Source organism: Mustela erminea, chromosome 4, assembly GCF_009829155.1.
Source record: "Mustela erminea isolate mMusErm1 chromosome 4, mMusErm1.Pri, whole genome shotgun sequence".
NCBI classification, from domain to species: Eukaryota; Metazoa; Chordata; class Mammalia; order Carnivora; family Mustelidae; genus Mustela; species Mustela erminea.
Window position 1 is genome coordinate 122579084 of NC_045617.1, and position 23471 is coordinate 122602554.

The 23471-nt window shown below is 41.1% G+C and overlaps 1 long non-coding RNA gene and 1 pseudogene across 1 annotated transcript; one reads left to right on the forward strand and one right to left on the reverse strand.

The window, feature by feature from the left end:
* The window catches only part of LOC116587519, a 592489-nt pseudogene that overhangs the window by 291890 nt on the left and 277128 nt on the right, over nucleotides 1-23471 (forward strand).
* On the reverse strand, nucleotides 2165-23450 carry LOC116587563. The gene is made up of 3 exons (XR_004284523.1): nucleotides 23372-23450; nucleotides 13990-13992; nucleotides 2165-2178 (listed from the first exon to the last, which is right to left on the reverse strand). It is a non-coding gene; the product is annotated as an uncharacterized LOC116587563 (long non-coding RNA).

Here is a 23471-nt window from a genome sequence, read left to right on the forward strand (position 1 = left end):
AGCGGAGGCCTAGGGGAGCTGGGATCTTAGTCCTCTAACCTCAGTGCACATGTCCACACGGTGGAGTAGGATGTAGATATTGAGATGCTGTTCCCAAATAAGAAATGGTTTTTTTTAACTGAGTTTTGAAAAATTCTGAAAGAAGGAGTCAAAAATAGTTTCTACTTTGTGGTTTTCCCTCGTACTATGGGCTGGAGAGAGGAGTTGCAGAGGGATACAGAATCCTCAGAAAGGGCACCAGGGCTCCTGAGCTCTCCTCTACTGTGCCCCCTGCCACAGCCCTGAGGCTGACCCTTGTGGAGTCCAGGGCTGTCTGGAAGGTTCTTTGTTGTCCTGCTGATGCCCAGGCCTCTGCTCAGACATCTCTACCTGACATTCAATGCAGACCCCATTCAGGCTTCTCTGTCAGAATTCATTTGAGAGCAGAGCAGTGGGGGACACCCTTACACTTATCCCTGTGTGGGGCTTCTGGACCAAGGAGAGAAGACCCAGGGGTCCTCTCTTGTCTTCAGCCAGGCCCTCCCCAGGGTCTCCCTCAGCTGTAGGCACCTGGGAAGGGACCCATATACTAGGGGGCACCCTCATCCGAGATGAGGTTCAGAGTGAAGTCTTTTCAAAAACCACACTGTGTCCACCAGATTCACATAGACAAGGAGGATGTGGTACACACACACACATGCACACCCACAAACCCACATACCCACACATGAACCATAGAATATTATGCAGCCATAAATGAGGAAGAGATCTTGTTACTTTGACAATGAATGGAATTACAGGGTGGTATGTCCGCTAAATGAAGGAAGCCAGACTGAGAAAGACAATACCATACATTTTCATTCATACATGGAATCTAAACAACAAAACAAGTGGATAAAGAAACACGCAAAAAGCAGAATCAGACCTGTAAATATAGGGAACCCACTGATGGTTGCCAGAGGCAAGGGGGTGGGGAATGGGCACAATGGGAGAAGGGGAGCGGGAGACACAGGCTCTAGTTCTGGAATGAGGGGGTGTAGGAATGAAAGGCACAGCACAGGGAATCACTGTCACATCATGTGTGGTGACAGACGGCAGCTACACTGTGGTGAGCATAACGTGATCATGGAAGTGATCAGTGTGTTTTATATTTGAAGCTAATGTAACCTTGTGTATTCACTATGTTCAAATAAAAAAATTTTCAAGAAATTAATTAGAAAGAATAAACTATAAAACATATCAATTTTTATTTATGGGTTATGTATGTTTGAGTTATCCTACATTCTTTGAAAAACTTCTCTTAATTTCTTTTTTTTTAAAGATTATTTATTTATTTATTTGACAGACAGAGATCACAAGTAGGCAGAGAAGCAGGCAGAGAGAGGAGGAAGCAGGCTCCATGCCGAGCAGAGAGCCCGATGTGGGGCTCCATCCCAGGACCCTGAGATCATGACCTGAGCCGAAGGCAGAGGATTTAGCCCACTGAACTACCCAGGTGCCCCAACTTCTCCTAATTTCACAACTTCTAAGTACTCTATATTTTGTGAAGTAAAAGAGTTTAACAATAAAAAACCAGCAGTTGATGAACAGGAAAATGCCATACTGAAATAACAAGAATATGTGAAAACATTGGAAACTCTAGATGAAATGGACAAATTTATTGGAACAGACAACCTATGAAGACTAATCATGAAAAACAGCCAACCTGACAAGACCCATAACTAATAAGAAGATGGAATCAGTAATCAAATCACAGAGATGTACTGGATCAGGTGGCTTCACTGGTGAAGTCTACCAAACATTGGAGGAAGAATCAACAGCAGTCCTTCTCAAAGTCTTCCAACAATGAAAAGGAGAGAACTCTTCCTGACTCATCTGTGGTGCCGGCAGGTCCAACATCTCAAAGCAGTCACAGGGACTACAAGAAAAGGAAAGCACCTGACTGGCCTGTCACCTGGGCTCTGCAGCATGGTACGTGGGACCCAAGCCCTTACAGACATCCACCATGAATCCTGCCCTAAAAGACCCTCACCCCAAACTCTGATACTTACAGATACCACAGATGTGTGTACATTTCACTTTAATGTTGTTTGAAAAATTCTGACAAATAAGGGAATGGGGTTCAGGAGGGGTGGTGATGCAGAAGGGGGAAGTCATGGGATAGCATGGGGGTGCAGATGGGAGTAGTGTCCCCCCACCCTCATGCCTGCTGTTGTCTCCTGAACAGAGTGTCACATTCCAGAAGGGATGGGTGAGCCCTTTCCCGTGGCCATGTACCTGCTGAGAAAACACGACAGTTACCCTAAGTCATGGAGGAGCCCCGAGGGGTTGGGCAGAATTCAGATGCCTATACATGCGAGCGCTTGTGTGGGGTGTGGGGTCATAGGGTAGACTTGGGGTGTATAAAGAGAAATAATTGGATGAAAGAGGAGAGGGACCCCACACAGAAATAAGCAAATATCCCAACATGGAAACAAGGTCAGGGGCATAAAGGTGTCATGAAGCCGTCATGCATTGGGCACCCACTTCATGCACTATATGGTTCAGGACACATACACTAGGGAACAAGGAGACTGAAGAGTTGGAGGAGCCAGTTTCCTGAGATCCAGACTTGCTGTAGGAGATGTGCATCTCATTGTCAGCTCACTGCTACTGACCTCAAAGCAACCCTGCACATCAGTGAGGATCTTGGCATCATTTTCATCTGACACAAACGTGAAGGCCATGCCCTTGGGGCCAAGTTGACCTGCTGGGGCCACCTGGAAGGAGGCAGAGGTTAGTCCTGAGAAGAGCCCATGGCAGGAAGACACCCAAAAGGAGGGATGAAGCTGTAAGGTGAGAAGACATAGAAAATCAGGAGGTGGGAGGGGCACTTGGATGCTCCGTGCGTGTGGAGCTGACCCCATGCATGTAGGTGTGGGAAGCCTCTGGCATGTGGTAAGTTAGTGACAATGTTCACCAGCTCACTGTCCATGCCTCGGCAAAATAGGTTGGTAGCCGCAAGAATTCCTGTGGAAGATCTTTAAATGGCTGATACCAAGAAAGTCCTTATGAGAAAGGAAATTAGAAAAATGTTGACAGTCCCTTCTCTCAACAGTCTGATTTCCTCCCAAGGATAAAAAACATCCCTCATCTCTGGCTCATCACTCCTCCTGGTGCATCCCTCGGTGGATAAGGGCTGGGGAGTTCTCCACCAGGAGCTGGGCCATCACAATGCAATGCTGCACAGACATCACGGAGGTCTCTGCCTGTGTGTGGAGAGAAGGGGGATGTGGGTCCATGTGTGCAGGGGAGAGAGAATATGCACTAGAGTGGGAGGGTTTAGTAAGTACACTCCTCTCCATCAGTCCCTCTAAGCCTCTCTTATTCTTTGATGTATGTTTCCTTTCCTGCTTTCCATATAACTTACTCTTTCCTCCTTTCCTTTGGTTCTGATTACCTTGAGCAGATTGGCCTCTGAGAAGATACATAGAACAGTAGCAAAATTTCCCAAGCATGTTAGGAGACAGGAATGAGGTACTCCATGAAAAAGAGCTAAATATTGGATGTAGGATCTGGAAGGTCCATGACCAATATTCCTGCTTATGAAACCAACCTAAGATCTACCCTAATTCTGGGAAGTAGTTTTACTTGATCGTTAGTTTACACAATCGAGAAGCTGACAGAATGCTTCTCCTCAGGTAGTGAAACAAGAAGAAATAAATTCAAGAACCCTAACAGGGCCAATGTAGATTGTGATTTTCAAGAATTAAAAACCCTTCATGGTTTTTAAGTTTTAGGTTTGTTCTGTTTATTGGGATTTATGTTTACTATCTGACCGTGAGAGCCATGGAACGGAAGAGCAGCCCCCACCTCACTCATGCTCAGTCCCTTGCATCCATCAGACACATCACCAGTTTGGCCAAAACTTACATTTTTAGTCAATCCTCCTCATTTCCAGATTTTTTTTTTTGCCAATTCTCCTAGTTACTAAAAATTCTTTTAACCCCACAATCAATACACATGGGACTTTCACTGTCATTTGGGGACTCACACAGAGCAACAAACACATTTAGTCACCTGACATGCATGTTCCCAGCTGAGGTGAAACATTTTTGCAGAATTTGGAAATGTGCTTCTCAAACTTAAAAAGTTTCAAAGACACTCTGGTGTTTTTACGGTCCTACTTTATCTAATGCAACACAAAATATAAAGCTAGGGTAATCAGAAGAAAATTGTCACAGAGATGAAAAGAAGACCAGTGTACAAAATGAGGAGTTTAGAAATAATGCCAACTATATGTGGATCCTGGATTGTTGACACAAGTAGGACTCTAGGACAGAGGAGAAAGGCTGGAGTTATCAAAAAAAAGTGAATTGACTACTAGCGATTCATGAAGGAAGACCCTAGATTTGAACCTTTTCTTCACACCATACACATGCAAAAACAAACCAATTAAAATCCATAAAATTTCAGAAAAGTTTACAAAAAAGCTTTATGATTCTGATTTAAGAAAGAACTTGTTATGCAGAACATGGAAGATATTTTCAATAGAGAAAAAATTTGTGTATGTTATTAGCTTAAAACTGATGTCTGCGGATCACAAAAGACATCATTAAGAAAGTGAAAAGGCAAGGCACAAATGAGGAGAAATTCTTTGCCACACATGTTAGCAACCAACCACCAGTCCATAGGATATGTGCACACTTCTCCCGTCAGTGAGCATCAGACAGACTACTTACAGAGTACATGCCCTAAAGCTTCCCATTTGCCAGACTGGAGTGGAAGCCAGAAGGCACGGGAACATTTGGAGAGCCCAGTCGGTAAGTGGTCCATGGAGGATGGTCTCCCATTGGACAGAGCACAGTGAACACTGGGAAAGGGGATAAATGGGAAAGTGACAAAGAAGAAATCTAAAAGATAAACATGCATATGGAAATGCGCTTTCTCTCCTTCATTGAGGGAAATGCAAATTAACACCCTAATGACCACATGAATGCGCCTGACAACATACTATGTGTAACAGCCCATCAAAAAGGACAGTGCGTTCAATGGTGCCAGTTTTTTTTTTTTTAATGATTCCAGTTTTATCCAATGTCCATAAAAGGCAAATCTACAGAGACAGAAGGTAGTTGAGTGGTTGCCCAGGGCTGGGGAGAGGCTATGGAAGAAAGGGGGGAGTAACACAAGGTTTCTTTTAGGCTGATGAAAATGTTCTGAATTTGTTTTAGTGATGGTTGCACAACTCTGTGAATGTACTGAAAACAACTGAACTGTACCCTTAAATCAGTGAATGATATGTGAATAAGATCTCAGGAAAGCTGTAATAAAAAACCTGTAATGAGACAGTGTGCTGAATCCACTGGAAGCTCTAAGCTGCGCTGACTGGCTGAGAAGAGCTGTCAGGGCAGATGGAGAAGCAGGAAACATCTGTGATCCATCTCCTCCTGGACAGCAGGTGCACTGGGGATCTGTCTGATGTGACTGTCGTGGAAACCTGGAGTCTACTGAAGGCTGCAGCTTGCAGGGGGAAGGCTTGGAGGGTAAAGTGCCATTCATTTCAGTCATTTTCAGCCTGGCCCCAGACATGAGGCTGTTATCTGCTCGCCCCCAGTCTGTTGTGGAGAGTCAGCAGAAGTCCCTACAGCAATTTGAACACAGCTTGTGGAAGCTAAGGTGAGCTATTATGACGCTGTCTTCTAAACATCAGGAATGAGTATTCTGATGGCTGCTTGCGACTTTTGGTCAAGGGGGTGCAGCGAAGTGCTTGCAAGTGCTTGCAAGCCCACTGCCAATAGGACAAGCCCTTACTCATATGGTTGAAGCACTTCAAGAGTATTTAAAACACCTGGGGGCTTCACTCCCCTTCATTTCCCCCTTTTTTCCATTTTCCGAGGCAAGCATTTAAGCAGTAGAACATGGAAAAGCAACCATAGATACAGGGACATTTAGAAAGCTACCCTTGCCCAGGGAAAGGTGCAGGCTCATAAATGACCTGAGGGGTTCTTAAGTTGGCACCTTAGGTGGTTTCCTGGGACAGAGACTCTGTACATAACAGAATGACCAAAAATCAAGAACAAAAAGTAGCAACCAACAAAGCTCTGCAGACTGCAGGGAAGGGGAGGAACTAACTTCGAGTATTAACAATTATTACCAAGTATTATTACCAACTATTACCAAGATTGAAAAAGTCAGTTTTCAGAAAAATTCACAAGCCTACAAAGAATCAGTAAGGTATGACTATTGAAAGGAAAAATAAAAATCAGTGGTGGAACCGTCTGAGAAAGAAGAGAAGGCAAACCTGCTAGAGGAAAGACATTAAGACAACAGTCTTGCAGATGTTCCAGCTGAAGTCAGGTGATTAGGATCTCCCTATCTGGTCTCTCCTGATAAACAACAAATGCAAATAATCAAAAGGTAAGGATAGATGACGACAGATAGATAGATAGATGATAGATAGATAGATAGATAAATGATAGATAACATAAGAGGGTACGACACGTGCTAAACAACACAAGTTGATGACAGTGGCTCTGGGAAAGCTCTGGACTATCCCGAGAAACAGCAGAACCATCTGGAACACAAAAAATAAGGATGGCTGTACAGAAAAGCACAGGAAGCATTTTACCTGTGTCATCCGTCTGGAGCAGCTCAGAGTAAGGAAGATGCCCTCAGAGGGATTTCACCTGCAGGGAAAAGAGAACAGGAGGACTCCAGCCATCCTGCTCACCTGTGCAATCTGCATCTGTGCAACCGAGGACCCCCACAAGTCTCCACTAATGCTGAACCCCTTGCTGGAGCTGGGGGAGCAGGAGCCCCCGGAGTCCTGCCGCTTCATCTCCTTCCCAGCGCTGGAGCTCTCACTGTGGTGAGACCTCCAGCGGTCCAAGTCCCTGCTGTGCTCCCCTCTTCAAGATTAGGATCCCACAGAACCTCACCATCTACAAGGGCTGGAGATGCAGCTGCATTGGGCTCCACCCCTTGTTCCACATTTGGAGGTTTGAGCAAATGATACTAGGGCCATGCAACTGCTGTTCTACACCCCTCTCCCTGAGTCCTGATGGGGGCTTTGACCCAACATCGTACAGGAAGTCCTGATGCTCCATGCACATCTCATGTGTACTCAACTGGGGCTTTGGCCCATCATCCTGGGGCCATGTTGCTGCTGTTCTGTGTCCTGCTCACTGAGTCACAGCTTCAACCCATCATCAACAGGGCCAGATTGCTAATGCCCTGTGCCCCACCTAAGGCACCTAAGTTGGGGCTTTGCTCAGCTGTCACTGAGGCATGTTGCTTCTGTGCCATGTCCCTGGGTCCCAGCCACTGCTGTCCCCTGTCATCTCTGGGCCCCTGCCACAGCTGGAGTCACTACTGTAAGCCACAGAGAATCTGGATCTATGAGTGATGTGCACAGGCCCAGACCTCAGGCATTGGTGCCGTTGCCACAGAAATTTCTCCCGTGTCCAGGCCCTAAGTGCTCAGTTATGTCTGTGCACCTCTAAGACTGGGACCCCAGCTCCACTGCCAATGTGAGGCCCAGCACACCAGACCTGATACTAAAAGGAATCCCCTTGACTACAAATTCTCCCCACAAGCAAGAAGAGGACCCTAGCAGCCTTTGCTACTGAGGATTCCCAGCAGCCCCAGCCTCCACTGCCATCATAGACAGGTGAAAACTTGGCAACAAAGGAGCCCTCAGGGTCTTTGCAGATCTTGACCTCAGCTGATGGAGGTGCACAGAGACAAAACCATTGCTCCTTTCCCAGAACTGGAAATACTGCAGCCCCCTAGACAGGGTTCTTGCACCACCTTCACATGAAAGTCTTTCCTCACATTCCTTTCAGAGGGCAGTCTGAAAAGCCTGGGAGAGGTGACTAACCGTGCAATGCATAGACATCAACACGAAGCCAGGAAACACTGATCACCAAGCAGGTATGACACTCCCAAAGGAACACAATCATTTTCTGGCACTGACCACAAGGAAATGGAGATCTGTGTTTCCTAAAAAGGAATTCAAAATGATTATTCTAATGAGGCTCAGCAAGATTGAAGAGATTAACCCGTGGAGGTTAACACATGGAGGCACCAGAGGGGGGTTGATATATTTGAAATGTTCAGAGAAAAACCTGCTAACCAAGAATATTTACCCAGCAAAGCTGTCTTTAAGAAATGAAAGAGAGGTAAAGATTCTCCCAACAAAATCTGAGGGAGTTGATTTCCACTAGACCTGCCTTATAAAAAAAATCCTAAATGGAGTTCTTCAAATGGGAATGGAAACACACTAATTAATGATGTGTAAACTTATGTGCCGCTTCCTAATGGTGCACGGGAGAATGAGGCACAAACAAGTCAGTTGTGAGAGAGTGGGAGCAGGGGATGACAGCTGAAAGGACTCTCGCCCTGAACAACTTCACTGTCCTGTATTTATTAGATACAAGATAACAGCCACCAAAGGAGAAGAAGAAAGTCATACATTAGTCAAGTTATTGTAGGTAAACAAGAAGGAATGTGAGTCAAACATTGATCATAAGTCCTTTTTTAAATTTAAATTTAAACTTTATTTTATTTTTTCAGGGTTCCAAGATTCATTGTTTATGCATCACACCCAGTGCTCCATGCAATACATGCCCTTCTCAATACCATCGCCAGGCTAAGCCAACACTCCACATCCCTCCCTTCCCAAACCCTGTTTGTTTCTCATAGGCCACAGTTCCTCATGGTTCCTCTCCCGCTCCAATTTCCCCCAACTCACTTCTCTCCATCTCCCATGTCCTCTGTTATTCCTTATGCTGCACAAGTAAGTGAAACCATATGATAACTGATTTTCTCTGATTGACTTATTTCACTCAACAAAATCTCCTCTAGTCCTATCCATATTGATACAAAAGTTGGATATTCATCCTTTCTGATAGAGCCATAATACTCTACAGTATATGTAGACCATATCTTCTTTATTCTTCATTTGTTGAAGGGCATCTTGGCTCTTTCCACAGTTTGGCAACTGTGGCCATTGCTGTTATGAAGATTGGTGTATGGATGGCCCTTCTTTTCACTACATCTGTATCTTTGGGGTAAATACCCAGTAGGGTCATAGGGTAGCTCTATTGTTAATTTCCTAAGGAATCTTCAGGCTGTTTTTCAAATGCACCAACTTGCATTCCCACCAAGACTGTAAGAGGGTTCCCCTTTCTCCACATCCTCTCCAACACTTGTATCCTGTCTTGTTGATTTTGGTCATTCTAACTGGTGTAAGGTGGTATCTCACTGTGGTTTTGTTTTGAATCTCCCTGATGGATAGTGATAATGAACATTTTTCACGTGTCTGTTAGCCATTTGTATGTCTTCCTTGGAGAAGTGTCTGTACATGTCTTCTGCCCATTTTTTGATGTGATTATCTGTTTTTTGGGTGTTGAGTTTGAAGAGTTCTTTATAGATCTTGGATATCAGCCCTTTGTCTGCAGTGTCACTTGAGAGTATCCTCTCCCACTCTCTGGGTTGCCTCTTTGTTTTGTTGACTGTTTTCCTTGCTGTGCAGAAGCCTTTGATCTTGGTGAAGTCCTCAAAGTTCATTTTCACTCTTTTTTCCTTTTCCTTTGGAGACATGTCTTGAAAGTAGTTGCTGTGGCCAATGTTGAAGAGCTTACTGCCTATGTTCTCCTTTGGGATTTTGGTAGATTCCTGCCTCATGTTGAGGTCTTTTATCCATTTCGAGTTTATCTTTGTGTAAGAGAATGGTGTAAGAGATAAGAGAATGGTTGTGTTTCATTCTTCTATACATAGCTGTCCAATTTTCCCAGCACCATTTATTGAAGAGACTTTTTTTCCACTGGATATTTTTTCCTGCTTTGTTGAAGATTAGTTGACCATAGAGTTGCAGGTCCATATGTGGGCTCTGTACTCTGTTCCACTGGTCTATGTGTCTGTTTTTGTGCCAGTACCATGCTGTCTTTGTGGACCACAGCTTTGTAGTAAAGCTTGATATCAGGCAAGATGATGCCCCCAGTTCTTTTTCTTTTTTAAAGTTTTCTTGTCAATTTTGGTTCTCTTCTGGATCCATACAAATTTTAGGATTGTGTGTTCCACCTCTTTGAAGAATGCTGGTGGAATTTTTTTTATTTTTAATTTTTTATAAACATATAATATATTTTATCCCCAGGGGTACAGGTCTGTGACTCGCCAGGTTTACACACTTCACAGCCCTCACCATAGCACATACCCTCCCCAATATCCATAACCTCAACCCCCTTCGCCCATGCCCCCTCCCCCCAACAACCCTCAGTTTGTTTTGTGAGATTGAAAGTCACTTATGGTTTGTCTCCCTCCCAATCCCATCTTGTTTCATTTATTCTTCTTCTACCCCCTTAACCCCCCATGTTGCATCTCCACTTCCTCATATCAGGGAGATGACATAATAATTGTCTTTCTCCACTTGACTTCTTTCACTAAGCATGATACCCTCTAGTTCCATCCACGTCGTGGCAAATGGCAAGATTTCATTTCTTTTGATGGCTGCATAGTATTCCATTGTGTATATATACCACATCTTCTTTATCCATTCATCTGTTGACGGACATCTAGGTTCTTTCTATAGTTTGGCTATTGTGGACATTGCTGCTATAAACATTCGGGTGCATGTGCCCCTTTGGATCACTACGTTTGTATCTTTAGGGTAAATACCCATTAGTGCAATTGCTGGGTCATAGGGTAGTTCTATTTTCAACATTTTGAGGAACCTCCATGTTGTTTTCCAGAGGGGTTGCACCAGTTTGCATTCCCACCAACAGTGTAGGAGGGTTCCCCTTTCTCCGCATCCTCGCCAGCATCTGTCATTTCCTGACTTGATGATTTTAGCCATTCTGACTGGTGTGAGGTGATATCTCATTGTGGTTTTGATTTGTATTTCCCTGATGCAGAGAGATATGGAGCACTTATTCATGTGTCTGTTGGCCATCTGGATATCTTCTTTGCAGAAATGTCTGTTCATGTCCTCTGCCCATTTCTTGATTGGATTATTTGTTCTTTGGGTGTTGAGTTTGCTAAGTTCTTTATAGATTTTAGACACTAGCCCTTTATCTAATATGTCATTTGCAAATATCTCTTCCCATTCTGTCAGTTGTCTTTTGGTTTTGTTAACTGTTTCCTTTGTTGTGCAAAAGCTTTTGATCTTGATAAAATCCCAATAGTTCATTTTTGCCCTTGTTTCTGTTGCCTTTGGCGATGTTCCTAGAAAGATGTTGCTGCGGCTGAGGTTGGAGGGGTTGCTGCCTGTGTTCTCCTCAAGGATTTTGATGGATTCCTTTCTCACATTGAGGTCCTTCATCCATTTTGAGTCTATTTTCATGTGTGGTGTAAGGAAATGGTCCAATTTCATTTTTCTGCATGTGGCTGTCCAATTTTCCCAACACCATTTATTAAAGAGGCTGTCTTTTTTCCATTGGACATTCTTTCCTGCTTTGTCAAAGATTAGTTGACCATAGAGTTGAGGGTCTATTTCTGGGCTCTCTATTCTGTTTCATTGATCTATGTGTCTGTTTTTGTGCCAGTACCATGCTGTCTTGATGATGATAGCTTTGTAATAGGGCTTGAAGTCCGGAATTGTGATGCCACCAACGTTGGCTTTCTTTTTCAATATTCCTTTGGTTATTCGAGGTCTTTTCTGGTTCCATATAAATTTTAGGATTATTCGTTCCATTTCTTTGAAAAAGATGGATGGTACTTTGATAGGAATTGCATTAAATGTGTAGATTGCTTTAGGTAGCATAGACATTTTCACAATATTTATTCTTCCAATCCAGGAGCATGGAACATTTTTCCATTTCTTTGTGTCTTCCTCAATTTCTTTCATCAGTACATTATAGTTTTCTCAGTATAGATTCTTTGCCTCTTTGGCTAGTTTTATTCCTAGGTATCTTATGGTTTTGGGTGCAATTGTAAATGGGATTGACTCCTTAATTTCTCTTTCTTCTGTCTTGTTGTTGGTGTGGAGAAATGCAACTTATTTCTGTGCATTGGTTTTATATATGACACTTTACTGAATTCCTGTACAAGTTCTAGCAGTTTTGGAGTGGAGTCTTTTGGGTTTTCCACATACAGTATCATATCATCTGTGAAGAGTGATAGTTTGACTTCTTCTTTGTCAATTTGGATGCCTTTAATTTCCTTTTGTTGTCTGATTGCTGAGGTTAGGATTTCTAGTATTATGTTGAATAGTAGTGGTGATAATGGACATCCCTGCCGTGTTCCTGACCTTAGCGGAAAAGCTTTCAGTTTTTCTCCATTGAGAATGATATTTGCGTTGGGTTTTTCATAGATGGCTTTGATAATATTGAGGTATGTGCCCTCTATCCCTACACTTTGAAGAGTTTTGATCAGGAAAGGATGCTGTACGTTGTGAAATGCTTTTTTGGCATCTATTGAGAGTATCATATGGTTCTTGTTCTTTCTTTAATTAATGTGTTGTGTCACATTGATTGATTTGTGGATGTTGAACCAACCTTGCAGCCCTGGAATAAATCCCACTTGGTCGTGGTGAATGATCCTTTTAATGTACTGTTGAATCCTATTGGCTAGTATTTTGGTGAGAATTTTCGCATCTGTGTTCATCAAGGATATTGGTCTCTAGTTCTCTTTTATGATGGGATCCTTGTCTGGTTTTGGGATCAAGGTGATGCTGGCCTCATAAAATGAGTTTGGAAGTTTTCCTTCCATTTCTATTTTTTTGGAGCAGTTTCAGGAGAATAGGAATTAGTTCTTCTTGAAATGTTTGGTAGAATTCCCCTGGGAAGCTGTCTGGCCCTGGGCTTTTGTTTGGAGATTTTTAATGACTGTTTCAATCTCCTTACTGGTTATGGGTCTGTTCAGGCTTTCTATTTCTTCCTGGTTCAGTTGTGGTAGTTTATATGTCTCTAGGAATGCATCCTTTTCTTCCAGATTGTCAAATTTGTTGGCATATAGTTGCTCATAGTATGTTCTTATAATTGTTTGTATTTCTTTGGTGTTAGTTGTGATCTCTCCTCTTTCATTCATGATTTTATTTATTTGGGTCCTTTCTCTTTCCTTTTTGGTAAGTCTGGCCAGGGGTTTATCAATCTTATTAATTCTTTCAAAGAACCAGCTCCTAGTTTCATTGATTTATTCTATTGTTTTTTTGGTTTCCATTTCATTGATTTCTGCTCTCATCTTTATGATTTCTCTTCTCCTGCTGGGTTTAGGGTTCCTTTCTTGTTCTTTCTCCAGCTCCTTTAGGTGTAGGGTTAGGTTGTGTACTTGAGACCTTTCTTGTTTCTTGAGAAAGGCTTGTACCCCTATATATTTTCCTCTCAGGACTACCTTTGTTGTGTCCCACAGATTTTGAACCATTGTGTTTTCATTATTATTTGTTTCCATGAATTTTTTCAATTCTTCTTTAATTTCCTGGTTGACCCATTCATTCTTTAGAAGGATGCTATTTAGTCTCCATGTATTTGGGTTCTTTCCAAATTTCTTCTAGTGGTTGAGTTCTAGCTTCAGAGCATTGTGGTCTGAAAATATGCAGGGAATGATCCCAATCTTCTGATACTGGTTGAGACCTGATTTAGGACCGAGGATGTGATCTATTCTGGAGAATGTTCCATGTGCACTAGAGAAGAATGTGTATTCTATTGCTTGGGATGAAATGTTCTGAATATATCTGTGATTTCCATTTGGTCCAGTGTGTCGTTTAAGGCCTTTATTTCCTTGTTGATCTTTTGCGTGGATGATCTGTCCATTTCAGTGAGGGGAGTGTTAAAGTTCCCTACTATTATTGTATTATTGTTGATGTGTTTCTTTGATTTTGTTATTAATTGGTTTATATAGCTGGCTGCTCCCACGTTGGGGGCATAGATATTTAAAATTGTTAGATCTTCTTGTTGGACAGACCCTTTGAGTATGATATAGTGTCCTTCCTCATCTCTTATTACAGTCTTTGGCTTAAAATCTAATTGATCTGATATAAGGATTGCCACTCCTGCTTTCTTCTGATGTCCATTAGCATGGTAAATTCTTTTCCACCCCCTCACTTTAAATCTGGAGGTGTCTTTGGTTCTAAAATGAGTTTCTTGTAGGCAACATGTAGATGGGTTTTGTTTTTTTATCCATTCTGATACCCTGTGTCTTTTGATTGGGGCATTTAGTCCATTCACATTCAGGGTAACTATTGAGAGATATGAATTTAGTGCCATTGTATTGCCTGTAAGGTGACTGTTACTGTATATTGTCTCTGGTCCTTTCTGATTTACTACTTTTAGGCTTTCTCTTTGCTTAGAGAACCCCTTTCAATATTTCCTGTAGAGCTGGTTTGGTGTTTGCAAATTCTCTCAGTTTTTGTTTGTCCTGGAAGCTTTTAATCTCTCCTTCTATTTTCAATGACGGCCTAGCTGGATATAGTATTCTTGGCTGCATGTTTTTCTCGTTTAGTGCTCTGAATATATCATGCCAGCTCTTTCTGGCCTGCCAGGTCTCTGTGGATAAGTCTGCTGCCAATCTAATATTTTTACCATGGAATGTTAGAGACTTCTTTTCCCTGGCTGCTTTCAGGATTTTCTCTTTGTCACTAAGACTTGTAAATTTTACTATTAGGTGACGGGGTGTGGACCTATTCTTATTGATTTTGAGGGGGGTTCTCTGCACCTCCTGGATTTTGATGCTTGTTCCTTTACCATATTGGGGAAATTCTCTCCAATAATTCTCTCCAGTATACCTTCTGCTCCCCTCTCTCTTTCTTCTTCTTCTGGAATCCCAATTATTCTAATGTTGTTTCGTCTTATGGTGTCACTTATCTCTCGAATTCTTCCCTTGTTGTCCAGTAGCTGTTTGTCCCTCTTTTGCTCAGCTTCTTTATTCTCTGTCATTTGGTCTTCTATATCGCTAATTCTTTCTTCTGCCTCATTTATCCTAGCAGTGAGATCCTCCATTTTTGATTGCACCTCATTAATAGCTTTTTTTATTTCAACTTGGTTAGATTTTAGTTCTTTTATTTCTCCAGAAAGGGCTTTTATATCTCCCAAGAGGGTTTCTCTAATATCTTCCATGCCTTTTTCGAGCCTGGCTAGAATCTTGAGAATCATCATTCTGAACTCTAGATCTGACACATTACCAATGTCTGTATTGATTAGGTCCCTAGCCTTCGGTACTGCCTGTTGTCCTTTTTTTTTTGTGGTGAAATTTTCCGCCTTGTCATTTTGTCCAGATAAGAGTATATGAAGGAGCAAGTAAAATACTAAGAGGGTGGCAACAACCCCAGGAAAATATGCTTTAACCAAATCAGAAGAGATCCCAAATTGTGAGGGGGGAGAAAGGGGATAAAAAGAGTTTCAGAAAGAAAAAAAAAAAGAAAGAAAGAAAAGAAACAATTAAAAAAAAGAAAACAAATAATGAAAAAGTATAAAAAAGAAATATATATATATATTAGATAAACTAGTTAAAAGACGTTAAAAAGAAAAGGGTAAAGTCAAAAAATATAGCAGAAGAAGAGAAAAAAATTTAAAAAGAAAAAAAATTAAATTAACTACAAGACTAAAGAATCATGGGGAGAAAGCCATGAGTTCCCTGCTTTGCTTTCTCCTCCTCTGGAATTCTGCTGCTCTCCTTGGTATTGAAACTGCACTTCTTGGTAGGTGAACTTGGTCCTGGCTGGATTTCTTGTTGCTCTTCTGGGGGAGGGGCCTGTTGTAGTGATTCTCAAGTGTCTTTGCCCCAGGCAGAATTGCACCGCCCTTACCAGGGGCTGGGCTGAGTACTCAGCTCGGGTTTGCTTTCAGGAGTTTTTGTTCCCTGAGCACTTTCCGTAGAGTTCCGGAGGACGGAAAGGAAAATGGCGGCCTCCCGGTCTCCCGCCCAGAGACAGCCCAGGGCCCCACTCCTCAGTGCACCCTCAGAGAACAGCACCCAATTACTCCCATCTCCGTGGCCTCCGGCTGTGCTCCAAGCTCACCAAGCCTGCGACAGGTTCAAGGTAACCCCAAGCTGGGAGCTCACTCCTCGGCTCTGTCTCTGTAGCCAGGTTCCTCGTTCTAATACCTGTAAGCTCTGTGACACTCAGATAGCCCCGATCCTTCTGTGACCCTGCAGGACCTGACGGGACACTGACCCCCCGTGGGCTTCACCCCAGTTTAGCCTCTGGAGCGATGTCCCTCAGCGGAACAGACTTTTATAAGTCCTGATTTAGTGATCCATTGTTCTGCCACTTGCTGGGAGCCAGCCCCTCCCCCCCGGGGTCTATCTTCCCGTTGCCTTGGATTCACTTCTCCTCCAGTCCTACCTTTTAGAAAGTGGTTGATTTTGTGTTTCTAGAATTGCTGTTCTTCTTATCTTTGATCTGCTGTTGGATTTGTAGGTGTTTTTAATCTTTAGATAAGCTATCTAGCTGATCTCCTGCTACCTGAAGTAGTCTCAGCCTGCTACTTCTCCGCCATCTTGACTCCCTCCCTGCCAGTGGAATTTTGATCGGGATGGCATGAAAGTATAGATTGCTCTAGGCAGTATAGACATTTTAACAATGTTTATTTTTCTGATCCATGAGCACGGAATGCTTTTACATCTTTTTGTGTCTTCTTCAATTTCTTTCATGAATGTTCTGTAGTTCCTCTAGTGCATATCCTTTATCTCTTTGGTTAGGTTTATTCCCAAGTATCTTATGTTGTTCAACATAGTACTAGAAGTCCTAGCAACAGCAATCAAACAATAAAAAGAAATAAAATGTATTCAGATTGACAAAGAAGGAGTCAAACTCTCTCTCTCTTTGCAGATGACATGATCATTTATGTGGAAAACCCAAAAGACTCCACCCCCAAACTGCTAGAACTCACAGAGCAATTCTGTAATGTGGCAGGATACAAAATCAAAGTACAGAAGTCAGTTGCTTTATTACATACTAGCAATGAAAATATAGAAAGGGAAATTAGAGAATCAATTTCATTTACTATAACACCAAGAACCATAATAGGAACTTTAAAGGAGTAATCATTTTTAATGTTTTTATTTCTTTATTTTCAGTGGTTATGTCCTTACTTACAATGATATGCTTATACTATTGTATTCTTATTAATCAAGTTGAGAGAATCCTTATTGATGTCCTGTTTTGACGGGTGGGGATTTATTGATTTTGGAACACTCACCTCGTCTCCTCCACTCTTCCCACTATAGATATATTGCTAAGTTAACTGATCAGAACCCAGTACATCTATGAATACACTCATTATTGTATACTCTAAAATTTTGCTAGGTGCTATATTTTTTTTTGCCCAAATTCCATCCACATAATGTTAGTTCCTCTAAATGTTCTACCATATTTTGTGTTCTAGCTGTCTAGTTCCTCCCCTTTATTCCTTGAGGGCCTTGGAATTGACTTGAGGTCCTGTATTCTTTTGCTCTTGACTGCTGACCTGACTCTTCCCCACCCTGTTATTTAGCTGCCATTTGGGAATGCTCCTTCACCATTTTTTTTTAGGTTGATACTACCAAGTCAGGTTACCTTAACTTTCTTTTTCATGGTTAGCTTATTATTTTGTTGGAGCATATTGTCAAGCAGAATTCTTAGAAAAGATGGATCTGAGGAGAATTTATTTGAATTCATGCATTTACAAAATATCTTTATTTTACCTCATACTTGCCAGGTAATCTTGCAGAGTGGAGAATTAATTGCTGACCATCATTTTCTCTCATATTTTTGAAGGTTTGGTCTACTGTCCTCTAGCGTACAGGGTTACCAAGAGAAACTTGATGTTATTTTTATTCTTTGGTTAGATAACTGGCATGTTCTCATTTGTGTTATTCAAATTTGGTGTTACAGAATTTCTAATAATGTTCCTCACATCTTTTTTTTTTTTTTTTTTGAGAGATCAGTCTATTTATTTATTTATTTAATTTTTTTTAAGACCAGTCAATTTTTTAAATTTATTTTTTATTTATTTTCAGCATAAAAGTATTCATTATTTTTGCACCACACCCAGTGCTCCATGCAATCCATGCCCTCTATAATACCCACCACCTGGTACCCCGACCTCCCACCCCCCACCCCTTCAAAACCCACAGATTGTTTTTCAGACTCCATAGATTGTTTTTCAGAGTCCATAGTCTCTCGTGCCTCACATCTTTTTGTTTTGTTTTGTCTTTCTTTCTGTATGTTGGACATTCAGTGGCGATTTTCAGTATAAAAATTTGTGTTCTGGGATGCCTTGGTAGCTCAGTTGGTTAAGCATCTGCCTTCAGGTCAGGTCGTTATTGCAGGGTCCTGAGATGGAGCCCCATTTGGGGCTCCTTGCTTAACAGCAAGACTGCTTCTCCCTCTCCCTTTGCCCCTCCCCATGCTTATGAGCGTGCTCTCTCTCTCTGACAAACAAACAAACAAAAATAAGTAAACTTTTGTCTCAGCTTCTGGAAAATTCTCTATTATTATTTCTCTGATAATTTTCATCTTCCATTTCTTCTTTTTCACTGCTGAAACTCCTACTAGCAGAGAAAATAAGGGTCTAATTCTTGTTTTACAGATTCTAAACTTCTCAACTATCTCTGAGAATTTTATCTATGATCTCAGAGATCATCTCTTCTCTGAAACCCCTCGGTTTTCCTAGAAAAGAGACCCTATGGAGAATGGGGATGTAGGTTTCTAGGATTTTACATCTAGGGTGTGGAAGGCAATGGAGGACACAAGTATTTTACATACAAACTTTAGAATCTTTTTTTTTTAAAGATTGTATTTATTTGACAGAGAGAGATGACAAACAGGCAGAGAGGCAGGCAGAGAGAGAGGAGGAAGCACTCCCAGCTGAGCAGAGAGCCCGATGCAGGGCTCGATCCCAGGACCCTGAGATCATGACCTGAGCCGAAGGCAATGGCTTAACCCACTGAGCCACCCGGCCACCCCTTTACATACAAACTTTAAACCCAAGGCTTGTGTCAGGTCTGTCTTTCAACTCTACCCTATTCTGCATCTGATATCTTCAGGACTGAGCATCTTCAAGATTTGATGGAGGAAATTGTCACTCTTTTTTTTTTTTTTTTTTTGTATTCCTTTTATGAGTGATGTGATCTATGTTTGTTTCCATCTTCATTAATCAACTGCCAGAATCTTCCGACTGCTTTCCTTTTACTGGACTTTTTTTTTGCCAGGGAGGTGGGGTGGTGGCGGGGATATTCGCTGCCTATATCCACTCTCCTTTTCAGCCATTTCTTTTATTCCTTTACTAAAAATGTAGTTTAATCTCATATTTATATTATATTCTATGCTATGATCCCATACTATGTTATTTATTTTGTTGCTCAAATTGTTCCAGCTCTGGTTACTGAAAGCTCTTTTATGTTTCTTTGTGGGTCCAAGACCAGGAACTGAATGTGCTGACTGCTACTGGGGTATCATTCTTTCTAGGCCCTCCCTGAATACCAAGATAGGTAATGCATGTCACATAAAAACCCATGTAGACACTCATGTCTATACTTGTTTTTGTATCTATTTGTATTTACATGAAGTTAAATTTGAGTTCATACTGATGTTCCTGATTCTAATGTGGCACTATAGGTTCATTCAAAGTGAGGCATTTTTAATATTTTATTTTATTTTTTAAAGATTTATTTATTTATTTTAGAGAGAGACAGAGAACATGAAGTGGAGAGGAGCAGCGGGAGAGGGAGAGAAAATCTCAGGGACACTCCCTGCTGGGCTCAGAGCTGAGTGTGGAGCTTGACTTTATGACCCTGAGATGATGACCTGAGCTAAAATAGAGTCAGATACTTAACTAAATGAGCCACCCAGGCACCCCTATTTTAAAGATCACAACTTTTTTTTCATTTTGAAATTTATTGAGCCCATTAATCCACTCTACTCAGAGTTCCTCTAAATTCTAAGTAATCCCCCAAATTATTACTAATTAGCAGTTTAAAATTAATCATAAATCTATTTTATTACATTGTAGACTTATTAACATGTTTCCTTTGTTATGAGCACTTGTTATGAGTATTTGAGCACAAAAACAAATGCCCATTTGGGGAGTCAGAGCACGTTGACTTTTTTAGAAATATCACAGGAGTTTATTGTTTACAGTTGCTTACATTGAATGAAACGTATGTTCTTAGCCTCTTCATTTAATCAAGAAATATTGCAACTACAGGTTTAAAATCTTCCTGCTTGAGGAAAAATTACATGCCAATAATATTCTTCTGACTCTCCAAAAAACATTGGCTTGCATATGTACCTTCTAGAACACAGAGATGTTGATTACATTGGCCAACCATCTGGGTTTGCCTGGAACTGAGAGTTTTCCTGGGATGTGGGACTTTCAGTGCTAAAACTGGAAAATTCCTGGGCAAACAGGGAAGAGTCTGTTTAAATATTAATATCCAGAAAAGAATTCTTAGACAATGAAGTACAGTTATAGATTTTTTGGATGATAGAGGTTACTTTTATAGGGCATAGCAATGATCTTTGAAGGCTAGGTGTTTTAGGAGATGTATTTGTCAGAAATTACATTTGTAAGTTGAATTTTGTGTCACAAAACTAAATCTGCTTTTCTGCAACTGTGGAGGAAGAGAGAATATTTTCTTCTCATTATCATTTGAAAAATTTTCTTAGTGGGAATTCAAATGACTTAGTTTGAAGGCCAAGTGCTGGAATTGCATTAATAAACATTAAGGGAAAAAAAGGCTGGCCTGAGATTGTCATTCAGGCAATAGAGAAAGGAAAGGGGGCAGGCCATACTTTGTACCAATATTTCCCTTACTTAAGTCCAGTTGGTGATGTATGTGATTGATTCAATGGTAATTCCTTGACAAACACGGAATGACTTGTTATTATTTTGTTTCTGATATTACAACTTCCTTTTTGAGCTGACTTAATAATGCCTTTTCCATGATCACAGCATAGCAATAGTTGCAAATACCACTATATAGCATATTACAATAACGCTTCAAATTGTATTTTAATTAAAAATCATTGATTTGTATCCATCCTAGACACAATAGTGAGGCAATTCTCTCATGGTGAAATGATTGCATCTCAGAAGTTTGAAGGAAAAAGAAAAACCAGGTATGAGAGAGAGCTGAAGGAAGTAAACGTGGGCACAGACGTTCCATCGTCTATCCAGAAGTACATGGGGATGGCACATGCCTCAGCATCCTGATGAGCTGTTATTTAGTTTTATGTGATATTCTGTGTTTTCAAAAAAGATTTATTTATTTGAGAGAGAGAGATCAGGGGGAGGGGCAGAGGGAGAGAATCTCCAAACAGACTCCCTGCTGAGTGCAGAGCCCAAGGAGGTGCTCTATCTCATAACCCATGAGGTCACGACTTGAGATAAAATCAGCAGTTGGACACTCAACAATCTGACCCATCCAGGTACCTCATGTGATAGTGTTTACTTCCTTCTTATTCTAGTCTTTAATAAAACATTGGCAAATTTTCAGGGTTTTTTTTCTTTTTCTTTCTGTGCTTTTGGTTATTAATGGTGGTCAATACTTGAAGCCAATAAGGTGGTAGCAGGAATTCTTAAGGGGAATTTTGAGGTAAGAGCTGGGGCTCTTCTCCTAAGAGGAGATTATTTTCTTTCTTTTTTTTTTAATGATCTTTAAAATAATTTTTGTTATGTTATGTTAGTCACCATACAGTACATGATTAGTTTTTGAGATAGTTTTGAGTAGTTCCTTCAAGACACATCTCCAAAGGCAAAACAAAACAAAACAAAACAAAATAGTCAATAAAACTAAGAGGCAACCTACAGAATGGGAGAATATATTTGCAAATGACACTACAGACAAAGGGCTGATATCCAAGATCTATAAAGAACTCCTCAAACTCAACACTCAAAAAACAGATAATCATGTCAAAAAATGGGCAGAAGACATGAACAGATACTTCTTCAGAGAAGACATACAAATTGCTAACAGATACATGAAAAAATGTTCATCATTATCCATCAGAGAGATTCAAATAGAAACCACAGTGAGATATCACCTTACATGAGTTAGAATGACCAAAATCAACAAGACAGGAAACAGGAAGTGTTGGAGAGGATGTGGAGAAAGGGGAACCCTCTTACAGTCTTGGTGGGAATGCAAGTTGGTGCAGCCACTTTGGAAAACAGAGTGGAGATTCCTTAAGAAATTAACAATAGAGCTACCCTATGACCCTGCAATTGCACTACTGGGTATTTATCCTAAAGATACAGATGTAGTGAAAAGAAGGGCCATCCATACACCAATCTTCATAGCTGTAATGGCCACAGTCATCAAACTGGAAATAGCTAAGATGCCCTTCAACAGACGAATGGATAAAGAAGATATGGTCCATATATATCCAATGGAGTACTATGCCTCCATCAGAAAACATGAATCCCAATTTTTGTATCACCATGGCTAGGTCTGGAGGAGATTATGCTGAGTGAAATAGGTGAAGCAGAGAGAGTCAATTATATGGTTTCACTTGTGGAGCATTAGGAATAACACGGAGGACATTGAGAGAAGGAGAGGAGAAAGGAGTTGGGGGAAATCAGAGGGGAAGATGAACCATGAGAGCTGGTGGATGCTGAGAAACAAACTGAGGGTTTTGGAGGGGAGAAGTGGGGGGGTTGGAAAAGCCTGGTGGTAGGTACATATTGCATGGAACACTGGGTGGTGATTCCTATAAAATGAATCTTGGAACACTGAAAAAATTAAATTAAATTTTAAAAAAAGAAGCTCAACTTCACTTGGCATCAGGGAAATACAAATCAAAACCACAAGGAGATACCACACCAGTCAGAATGACTAAAATGAAGTCTGGAAATGAGCGATGTTGGCAAGGATGCAGAAAAAGTGGAACCATCCTACATTGTTGGTAGGAATGCAAGTAAGTGCAGTCACTCTGGATAACAGTATGGAGGTACCTGAAAAAGTTGAAAATAGAGCTGCCCTACAATCCAGCAATTGCACTACTAGGTATTTACTCTAAAGATACAAATACAGTGATCTGAAGAGGCATGTGTACCCCAATGTTTATAGCAGCAATGTCCACAATAGCCAAACACTGGAAAGAGCTCAGATGCCTATCAGCAGAAGAGTGGATAAAGAATATGTGGTATATATAGATATATATCATGGATGTAACTAGAGAGTATTATGCTAAGTGAAATAATTCAATCTAAGAAAGACAACTATCATATGATCTCAATCATATGTGGAATTTAAGAAACAAAACAGATTGGAAACATCTATAGTATCCATGTCTATAACATGAATCTGTCTAAAACCAGACAATGCCATATTTTTCAGGAGCTCACATCCTAAGCTACTAGCTGCAATGACTAGAACTTTATATGTATCTAACAAAAACTGGAGAGATTCAGTGCTTGGTTTGAAATCAGGGTGTGTGATGGCTCGAGGAACTTCTTTACATGGTTCCAGCGACCTTCCCAGTCTCCAGATGCACCATCAACAGCCATTTTCTCAGCCAGCAGCTCCTCTAGTCTCCTTCTTTTTTTCTCTGGCCCCTCACCTTCTGCCATATTGTTCTCTTTACATGTGGGTTT